This window comes from Pinus tabuliformis, chromosome 8 (assembly GCF_031772625.1).
Source record: "Pinus tabuliformis cultivar Carrire ecotype Pingquan chromosome 8, CPIR1, whole genome shotgun sequence".
Taxonomy (NCBI): Eukaryota; Viridiplantae; Streptophyta; class Pinopsida; order Pinales; family Pinaceae; genus Pinus; species Pinus tabuliformis.
The window spans coordinates 1903567230-1903578852 of NC_142294.1; positions in this window are offsets into that span (position 1 = coordinate 1903567230).

The following is an 11623-nucleotide window of genomic DNA, read 5'->3' on the forward strand; positions in this document are numbered from 1 at the left end:
TTAAGAAATCAAACATGGAAAACATCATGTTTGATCACTCATCAGAACAAACCTCTTTCCAAGGATATAATTTCTCCACATCATCAATGCGTGAATGATAGCTGCCAACTCAAGATCATGAGTCACATAGTTATGCTTGTGCTCATTGAACTTCCTTGATTCATAGCAAACCAATTGTCCTTCATGCATAAGGACTCCACCAAGTCCCTCCTTACATCCATCAGTACAAACCACAAACTCCTTATCAGGATCTACAATCTTCAAAATCAGAGCATTTGTATGCAAATGCTTCAAATGAGCAAATCTAGTTGCATACTCCTTGGTCCATTCACACTTCTTCCCTTTTCTCTGTAAATATGTAATAAGATATCCAATATTTGAGAAGTTCTTGTTGAACCACGTGTAATAACCTGTTAGTCCCATGAATGACCTGACCTAATCCAAATTCCTAGGAGTTGGTCACTCCATGATAGCTTTAATATTTTATGGATCCACTACTATCCCTTCCTTCGAAATAACGTGTCCCAAGTAATGAATCTAAGACTGAAAGAAACTACACTTTTTGATCTTGGCATATGTTAGAGCCTAGATTTACCTCAGGCTGAAAAGGTAAGCTTCTCGGTCCACATCAAACCACGCTCAGCCTCGTAGCTAGCCCTACGAGGACAAGAGAGGGCTCTCTCTGGGTCAACTCAGTGAATGATAATCGATGGGGCTTGAGATGACTAAAATAACAACTAATTTAGGCTAGGTATGAAGTGCAAGGATTTGACTTTATTTTTGGGGGGTTTTGTTGGAAAAATGGAAATGCAAATTTGGGTCCGGGGATGAGGCCTAGTTTTTGCAGAGTTCTGATTGGGGCAGGGAAGGCAATCATTTTGATGCTTTAGATTAAATGAATGGATGGATCAGACATGTGAGGAGCTAAGGAGGGCGAGAAGGTCTCAAGAGTCTTCCTCAAACAGATGAAAACATGTAAAATTAAACAAAATTTCAAGGCAAAGCACAGCAGTCCAATGAATTCTACCTTAGTCACTCATTTGTTTAATTTTAGAAGAAAAGAGAAGGGAAAATGATACACATAAACATCACTGAACTTACAATTACATAGAGAAAAACACCATCAAAACACCGAGCCACATGGATCCCAACAAGTACTGCAAAACCCTGGTCTTTCCTTTGCCAAAAATGCAGAGATAAAATGTACAATGATGTGTCAAGCAATCCCAAGTGTCCAAACATGAAAATGACTTATAAATTACATAATATAGACAAGCCAAACCCATTCCCTTGCCTCTAGGGGTTGAGCTCATCATTCTAGGAGCTGTTTGAACCAATTCTAAATAAGGAACTGAAATCTAGGCAATCAAACAACTTGCCTCTATATGCTAGGAAACTGATTCATTCATTTAATTTTCACTTTTTAGTGAATGAATCCTCTAGAACAAGTAAAAATGTGCCAATATTACATTATGGTCATCAAATTACCTCATGGTAGATCAATAGTTACATCAAAAAATAAAACTAGTCAAAACTGGGCGAATTTCTGAGCTGAAGAGTGAAAATGAGGCCAAATTTCTCTATGTGCCATGCCCAAATTCTCTATGCATCGCGCCACTTTGGAGCTGACTTTTAGGCACTTCCCGAAGTCCAAATTGAGCACATAATAGCTCGTTGGAAATCCCTGCATGTCTACTTTCCAACACAAGTGTAATTTATGGATTTGGTGTCCATTTGCCCCTCCAAATATCCAATCTCCCAAGACTGCTTCCTGTGTGTGGAAAAAGGGGCAGAAAAGCCATTTCCAAGGTGTTTTTGACCCTTTAGGCCACCCAGAACTTGATGAAATCTCTCGGAAATTCCTGAGCATGCATAATTTATCATAACAAACCCAAAAATATCAAGTTTTCTTCCAGAAGATGTCCCAATCATAAGCGTGCGCCAAGTGGCGCTACGCGTTGGGCAGAAAACTCTGTTTTGTGACCAAAAAAATCAAAAATGACAAAATTTTCTCCAAATTCCTTGAAATTTGGATTGAAGATGCCTCATCAAGTATCATGCTCAGCCAAAGAGGCTTCGGCCAAGATTCGGAGTCTATCCTCCCTTTTATGGCGTTTCAATGCCCTCTTGGTGCATGCAGTTCAGTGATGGAATCACTGTCTTGTTCGTATGATGAATCTGTGTCCATCTCCATGGTATTTGAAACAAGGTGTATGTTTGGTTTGTTGAAAATGAGAAATTGGTGTTTTGTTTTTAATGTCAAATGTGCCAAAGGGAAGGGACTGTGGGAGAAACATGGAAAATGGGAACAAGGGAGTCTTGTCAAGTGGTAATTTTCCCTTTGAGAATTTGACAAACTTTGGGAGAGGGGAGAGCCACTGAATGCTTGGGAAACTGAGGTTTTGGGAATTTTTACACATGAAATGGGAAAAGGAGAATGAGAGGAAATGAAATGACTTGGGAGAGGGAGATGAAGCTTAGGAGTAAGTGAATTTTAGAGATGTAGGGAGATGGGAATGAAATGGGTATGAGTGACTTTAGGGATATGGGGAATAGGGGATGAGTTGCTATGATAATATAACGGTGAGGGGGTGGGAAAAACAAGGTGGAGAATGGAAATGTTTGGCACAAAACAAGTTTTAAAACCCTAGGAGCAATCTTAAAACAAGAGAATAGGATTTTGAGTTTTTTGCATTTAAATTTTAATACCAACACCAAACACTTGTTAAGAGAAATGAGGAAGTGGCTTTGACTTACTTGAACAAGGAGAGACTGAGAAAAATTTGATGGGTGAAAGGAATGGCAAAAATCTTGTGTTTTGGCCCAATGCGCCACGCACAAACCCAATGTGTCGCGCCATGAACCTAACGTGTAGCACATTTTGCAGGAGGCTTTTGGAGGCCTTCCTGGTGTCCAAGTTGGACATGGGATAACTCGTTGGAAAGGGATTGGAGTTTGATTTCCAACCCAACTGGAATTTTTCAATTTGGAGTTCATTTACCCTGTCAAAAATCAAATCTGCCAATGCTGGTCAAAATGTGCCAAATGAGGCTGCCTCAAGCCAGAGTGCTGTTGCAGTCAACTTTTGAAGGTCTTCCTCAACTCCAAATTGAGCTCATGATAGCTCCTTGGAAATGTATTTGTGTCTAGTTATCATTTGACTCATCAAGAAAGTCATTTGGCCAATCAATCTAGGAGAAATATTGATTTTCCCAAGGTCACTTCAGAGGTGCATTCATTCTCCTAAGGCAACGATATTTTTGACATTTCTCTAGAACCATGACACCTATTTAAAAAGTGAAGGAGGTTTTTCTTCCTTGGCCAATTTTGGAAAAAAACCTCTCTCAGTTTTCAAAATTCATCTTTTATTGCTCAGAAACATCATTTGAGTGAAACCTATCTCGATGTGTGGAACAGGGGATTTGTCGAAATGAAGTGAAATGAAGGGGATAGGGGGCTTCTAAATTCTTGAGGAAATTTTGAGAAGTAGGGAGGGATGTTAGGAAATAGGGGAAAGTGGAATTTCAAATATTGAGTGAGGGGAAGGGGTCCAAAAAGGCAAAACACAGGCCTAGCCTAAAAAATAGGGTTTGTAGCAAGAAACTAGGGTTTGTGCGAAAATGAGGAATTTGTGGGATCTCAGTGATGGGAAGTGTTTAATAAGGTACATTAAGGATAGGGGAAGGTGTATGAATATCAGGATACAAGTTTTGCTTATGATTTGACCATCCAAGAGAAATTGCCTTCAAAACCCTAGGAGAGGAAAATGAACCTTACCTAGGCACAACTGAAGCATGAACAAGGTGTAAAATGACCCAATGGAACTTGACATGATGATGACAACCCTCTGAATGATGGTACACTCAGTTGAATGGTGACATGGACTGACATTTGGACGACTTTGACAGGAGTAAAAGAAAACCCTAGACCTAATACCTAGTGACCAAATTTTGCTTGAAGACTCACTGAAATGACAAAATTTGACCTTGACACCTTAAAATCATTTTGTAGGAGCATGTTTGATCACTGGAGGAAGGTTGCAAAGACTGACACTAACATTGGCTCCAATGGGGATTGTAGCTCATTGGAGGTGCCAAGAACGGCAGATCTTTGGGAGAGCAGACCAGTGCCTTATCCATTGGGCAATGGAGTCAAAAACTCAAGCTGAAATGCATGATTGAAAACTGACAACTTGACAACACAAACTGACTCTCACTCAACTAAAAACTAACTCGATACTTAAACACAACCGTCAAACTGGAAATGATGCTTAAAGTAGAGCTTATTCATCAGAACCTACTCTAATTGTTCTTTTTCATTTCCAGATCAAGTGAAATGAAACAGCCAATGCAACCATGTTAGCGTCTTGGCTGTTATTTGATTTCTTCCCAAATGCTTTCTGATGCACAGGAAAAGGGAAGAATCGAGAGGCAACTCCCATGGAAACTCGGAATCAAGTTGACTGGTGATAAACTTGAAAAATATGAATTGGTTGAGTGACTTTAAGAATACTGCAAAAGGATCTTCATAAGCATAACTATTGATTTCCATTAACACATTACTGCTCTGGTCCAAGTAATCTTCATAGCTGGATATTAAAATTTTCCTCACATCTGTGCTGTCTTTCTTTGGTGATTGCAGCAAGCTGCCAAAAGGATCCTGAATTTCGTGAATAACCAAACTTTGTTGCTGATTCCAAACAGAACAAAAGTCTCCTTTATCAATCTCCTCATATGACTGCAAACCTTGATATGGACTTTGTAATGAAAAATCTGTTAAACAAGACAATGAAGGCAACTTTTGAATAAGATTATTATCAACATTCTTATCTGGCACATGGTTAGCCAATGGGGAAGAACTTTTACAACAAACATCATCCAACACGCGAGCAATAGGATCATCAAAAATTTGAGAAGACTGTTGTTACCGTGAAAAGTGTCTATTTAGAACTGCTCTATCCCACTAAGGTGTGACAGTTGCCTTAGAAACAAACAGAGAAAACTACTTTTGTATCTCCTTTATGAACTATAAACAAAGAGGAATAGGAAGAACCAACCTGTGTCTTGCGCTAGTCCTTTGATCCAATCTCTCTCCTCTTTGACAGCTTCCAGCTACCTGCTCCCTTACTTGCCCAGCTTCACCAAGTACCTGTAAGATCACAGAAGAAGAAAACTATACAAAGACATGGATTTATATTCATAAATAACTTAGGATCAGATTTAAGTTAACCATACAAATGTAACAAGCATCAATGATACAAAAGCATGGAGGAGAAACTCAAATAGTTTTTATTGATATACAAGAAGATCCAGGAGGAGTTACAACCGATGATTCCTGACCCAGCATCAACCTCCCAGCAAAGAAGCCCCTCTTCACCTCCAACAAAGCATAGATCACCCAATTCTCTGATGTTTATCTCAAAACCAACAACAATTCCTTACAATGTGCAAAATTCCAGCCTCTGGATCTCTGGGATGAGGGATCCATATATAGATGTATGCAAGGAGGATGATTCAGCTTGTGATTTGATTAGTGGCTTCTATCTGTCAGTTCTTGCTTCCACTTGGAGACTGAAGGCCTCTTACTCAGCCTTGGTCGAATTCAGTGAGGCAAGTGTCATAGGAGAAGATTCTGGAAGCTTCCATTGTCTCTCCACCTCGCGGAATGACACTGCCATTTGTCATTTCCCGCTCAACGCACCCTGGTAGTGCATTTAGGCGCGTTGCAACGCACCTAGCCAGTGGATGTAGGTGCTATGCAACGCACTTGGCTAGTGGAGCAGCTGAAATGATCTTGTTTTGACTTATTCTGAGCAGTTTCTGGTGGAGAACTTTTGGGAGAAGCTGTAATTTGTTGACCTTGTTCCTTTAGGGGTTAGAACAACACTTTTAGGGACTTAGGAGCCCTTGGTTTATGGACATTTCATGCTTGGAGCTGCAAGGCACAAAAATGTCTATAACAGTTTCCCCCTAAAGTATGAGGCCGTTTATCGGGTGAAATGCTTTATTATGAGGATCCGAAGTTCTTTCAATGCTGGGAGGAGACCTGTAATAAGATACAATACAATACATTATCTTCATACTATTTTCATGATCTAGCTGAGGCAGGCATTCCCATGCTCAGCTTTATAAATTCATTTTCATGTACATAGGACAGACAATCGTCTGATGGTAGACTGATGATTCTAATAGAGCCATCATCCTTTTGGTAGGATGATTATCTGTGCTGCAATGCTGTACATTTGAATGTCTTTATTTCCCTGAATATATATCGCAGCCCGGATGGATGAAACTAGATCTGGGGTCTTCAATCTCGTCCGATCTTCACTCGAAGTACAAGTCGATCCATGTGAGAAATGTTTTGAAGTCGAACATGGAAAGACATCGCTTGATTACCAGTTAATGATGTAAACTGTTAACAAGCGCGAGAGGAATCACCGATAATGATAATGACCCTCAAGGTACTGCAGTACAAGTCACGTGGTGTGAATAAAGGACTTGGCGTCGAACACCACGCAAAATCTTTCGGTCGAAGGTCATTGATGTAAACCTGTCGCCGGAAGTGATAAACTTGCCATTGAGGCATGCAAGCTTCAAAGTACTGAATGGGGTGTTCCTAGACCAACTTCTTGGATAATGAGCTGATGTCGACAAGAAGTGATTCGTCAAAGGAGGGCCTTAATGAATCCCACATCAATGACACGGAACGGAGCAAATGATTTTGATGGAGGTGAAAACAATCTGATGATATACGGTTCAGGGTGGTGGTCATGAAAGAATGGAGTATAATGTATGGTAGTGGGCGGGACAGAGGTGGCCTTTCTGGATGACTTATCTTGAACATGTCGGCAACACTGATGTGATGGATTGGTAGCATTAACCCCAAATGTGGATGGTATGGCGTGACCATGGCGATGTGACCGGTGAATGAAACAACCCAACCTGACTCGGACACGGAGCGGAAGTGTCATGTTCAAGAGCGACTTGCTACCAATAAAGATTCTTTGAGTTTTCTTCCCAATTTTTCCCCAGTCATTGCTGACCAGTACCTCTTTATTTTTGTCAAGCTTGAGGAGGATAACATATGCTTGCTCTATAATTTGCCCTTCGAGCAAACCCATCGCTATGTTTTAACGAGCCTAGCGATAGTGAAACTCGTTCTCGTCTAAAGACAAGTTTGTCGCTATTAATATTTTTAACGAGTTTAACGACAAAGATAATTCGGTCCTTTTCATTTTTAGAGAGTCTAAAAAGGTACGTAAAGGTAACTCCAAAATTCCTTTTTCGTCATCTAATCCCTTAAGTCTGAAAAAGTATAAAACAATACAGAAGGGATGAATTTTCAATAGCTTTAACGAGCCGAACAAAACAAGCGCTTGATCTTTTTGTGCAATAATCCCTCAGGTCCAAAAAGATTAAAATCTAGAGGAGGGATAGCACTTCCTGTCCATTTAACAAGCTGGAAGGCCAAGGACTCAACAATCTTTTCATATTTTACGAGTCAGTTGAAAAGAGCTTAAAGAAGACTCGTCTTTTGAGGAACGAGTGATAAAATGGGTAGCAGCTGATTCCAGGTAAGGTTTGGAATTTTCCAATCACGGCAGTGTCACAAGGATGGCTAGTGAAATCACTCTTCGCAGCTGTTCCTCAAAATGGGTAAACAATCAAATGGAGGTGAATGATCGGCCAATGAAAAAGTGGAGGTGACGGTGCAAACACGACCAAGGCTTTAATGGCTGATGTACTACATTCACGGTGGTTATCTACCAGGGAATAGTTCATTTTTTAACGAGCTTAAACGCGGGTGAAAACATTTGCTCGGTCCGGGTTTATTTTTTAACGAGCTTGAACCTCGCGGTAACACTGCTCGATTAATCCAGTCATATGATAAGAATGTCTCATATAAAAATGGCAACTTTTAGATTTTTGCCCCACATCCTTTCTTTATGCAAGTTAGGTGACGACCAATCCTACGAGTTTAAAGGGTTAGAGGTCCTAAAAATTTTAAAAATAAATAGTCGCCCTTCGCTTGCACTCCAAAAGGTTTGCATGCCCCCAGGTATAAAACAGAGTTTCAAGGTTACCTCTACTTCTTTCCGCCAAAACATTTGTTTTACCGAGAGAGGCCTACCTCTTACAGGTCACCCAAAGATTGTTCTATTCGCGGCGCAAACAAAACACTTCTTTGGCAATGTCTACCGAGATAAACAAAGGTGAGCGGTGATGCCTGCCAACTCACATAACTTTGACAAGAGAATCTTGTTCTAGAATAACCCCTCTTCCAATCACGGACGGGGTACAGACTAGTCATATTCTCCCGCGGAAACCTACCCTATACCCGAAGTTTTCCTGCCGAAGCAGACCAGGACGCATGCCCCCTGGGTTTCAGTCATATCCCTCCGAATTACTCGCGCCCATCGGGAGGACGAACTGGAGATCGAGACATTTCTTGCGTGAAAAGACCATTTAGGGATGGTATATGACTATTTGCTATGCGTGATCCGGGAAATGAAAGTTGGTCCACGAGCTTGACCACTCTTCCTTCGTGCGGAAAACACATTACTCTAAAGAGTGAGGAGACAATTGCTCCCATGCAATAAATACAGTCTCGTCCAAGGAGTAGGTTATAATCCAAGGGTCCTTGAACTACCATTACGTTCATGCGAACTGTCTTCCTTCTCAATGTTATGGGCACATCGGGAAGGATCCCTAAAGGTCGACTGGTTCCTTTATCAAAGCCCGTCAGATTTCTCATCTCAGGCAAAAGCGATGGCGAACCAAGCGCTTTCCAAGCAGTTGAGGAAAGGATACTCACAGAAGCCCCCTCATCTATGATGGTACCAGCCATAACCATTCTATATATTTGAACGATAATTCGGAATGGTATGCTTGCTGGTAAACGGGATCTGCCTAGTTGATTCCAGTCGAAGGAGACAACTAGGTTGCTTGGAGGTGGGACCGAATAGACGGCCGGGTATGGCTCTGACGAACTTCCTTCCTGCGGTAAAGGAACGGGTAAATTGCCCCCATGTTCGTCGGAGTCTGTGTTTATGAAGAGAATTTGGACGGTGTCATCTTTGTTCTCTTCAGTGACTCTATCATCTGAAGATAAAACCTCTGAAGGCAAGAGCGGGTCAACTGCCGCCTCGACCTTTTGAATTTCGTCTGGTATGTATCCAGATGGTTTATCTTCAATGATAGGTGCTTCAGCCGACAAGAGCACATATAGTTACTGCCGCCGAGGAGCTGTATTAAGAGACATGACTGATAGTTCAATTACAAGATGTACGTGGTATGGTCGCAGCCATCCATAAGAGAGTACATAAATAATCTGGATCCATAGTATGGACGCAGCCATCTGGTTAGGATCAATGAAATGACTCAGGTATGGTCGCAGCCATCCATTGAATGAGTCAAGTACCAAGAATCACGCCTGGATTACAACAGACACAATCCAGGGTCTTGTGCTCCATCTCGACCCGAACAAGAGTACAAGTCCAAGCATGTGAATATATGAGCTGAAGTCGAACATGCATGAACATCGCCTAATTACCAGTCAATGATGGAAACTGTTAACAGACACGAGAGGTACCACCAATAATGACAATGGCCTTCAAGGTACTATAGGTACAATCTACGGCGTGTGAATCAATGAGCTGAAGTCGAACACCCGTAGAATCATTCGATCGGAGGCCAATGATGAAAACCTCACGTCGAATACGAAGAACTTGCCATTGAGGCATACAGGCTCCAAGGCACCGGAAGGGAGTCTCTAGGTCAACTTCCTGGATAATAAGCTGAAGTCGACAGGGAGTGACCTTGATCGAAGGTGGGCCATAATGTTTCCCACATCATCGACACGAGACAGAGAGATAATGTCGTGAATCAAGATCGTGCGAACTATCAGAGGGAGGTTGTTTATTTGCAGAGGTCAACTTCTCTTGAACATATCGGCGACACATTAACGGAATTGGCAGTATTCGACATCAATGTATCAAAGGTCATTATGACGAGGCAATGAGTGAATGAGAGGTCAAATAGGGTACCCAAATCCATGGAAGCAAGTGAAAGATATGAGATGAAATATCCCCACCCTGGACACGAAAGCAAAAAGTGCCATGTTCAAGAGTGACATACTGCCGTTACGGTAACAATTATGGTTCAAAAAATTTTATTTTCCCCCACCATTTCTGGTGAGTACCCCAGTTATTTTTAACAAGCTTGATGGGGATAGCATATGCTTGTGTTGTGACAAAATCCGATGTCATTAAGTTTTAACGAGTCTGACAAAGGAAGAACTCGGCTTCTTTTCTTGTTTAGAGAGTTTGAAAAGACAGCAGAAAAGGAAACTCCAGGGATGTCCTTTTTCGTAAAGTTGTGTCTCTCGGGCCCGAAAAAGTATAAAATAATACCCGAAAGAACCGCCCGATCATTACGATCGAGGAGTACTTTTCATGATTAGTGATTTCGACCTGAAAAAGTAAAAAAGTGGTCAAAACCACGTCGTTTCGTAACCACTAACGAGTTTGAAACGACAAAAACCCGGTAATCTTTTTATGTTTTAACGGTCGACAAAAAGAACTTAAAACGACCGCCCCTTATCACCATTTAACGAGTCAAAAGGAGCGACTCGGCAATCTTTTCCTCTTTAAATGGTCAGAAAAGAGCTGAAAGCGGACCTTGAAGTAACCTTTTCTCGTGTTTTACCAAGCTCAAAAACCGAAAAAAAAAGAGTTCATTATGTTGCTCGAGTGGCACTAATCCCTGTCAACACACAAAAACAGCGTAAAATCCTACTTTGACATAAAAATATTCTCAAAAATATGATTTTACTGTGCTTTTTTTTTTTTTTTTTTTAAGCCAAAAGAAGTTATAAATAGTGAAATAGTAAAAAATAAAATTACTTTTCACTTTTTACCTTGTGAGTTTACCGTTGGAGGGTTTTGGGTGCAAATTTCAACTGCTGATTGCGACCAATCCAGGAGACCATTCGAGCCGCCGTTTGAAACAGGTAAGAGGCCTCATCCTTAGCTTCATTTTTATTCCATTCTTTAAGTTTTCTATCCACAGAATTATCCTCTGTAAGGGGTATTGCAAAAAATAGGGTTGCGCCCATTGGCGCGAGTTTCCCCCGCGGGTTCGCGCCAATGGGCTGTTTTTCTAAAAGGGGTCGCGCCATTTTCGCGACTGTTTGTAAAACAGTCACGCCAATTGCGCGAACCAATTTACACATAATTTTGACCGTTGAAAATGCAATTTTCTTTGATTTTTGGTTCCACCATTGATCTTATGATGACATTTTGGTGTTTTGGTTGCAGGAATTGGTCAAAATGGCTATAGAATGGAGAGAAAGGGAACATGAGGCCATAGATGCTTTGGCATTGGAAGATGACGCATGCATGGATGCTTTGCGAGATTGTGGTTTGAAAAAATTCTTCCTTACCTCATATCTACGTGCACAGCCCGAGTTACTAAGGTTTATTGTGGATGCCTGGGATATTGAGGATCAGGTATTTCGCCTGAAAGACCAGACATTGGAGTTGGATGTCTCTGATGTTTATTTTATTACTGGACTATCTCGGCGGGGCGCACGGCCCATCTTGACCGGTAGTAGACCTTCTGGG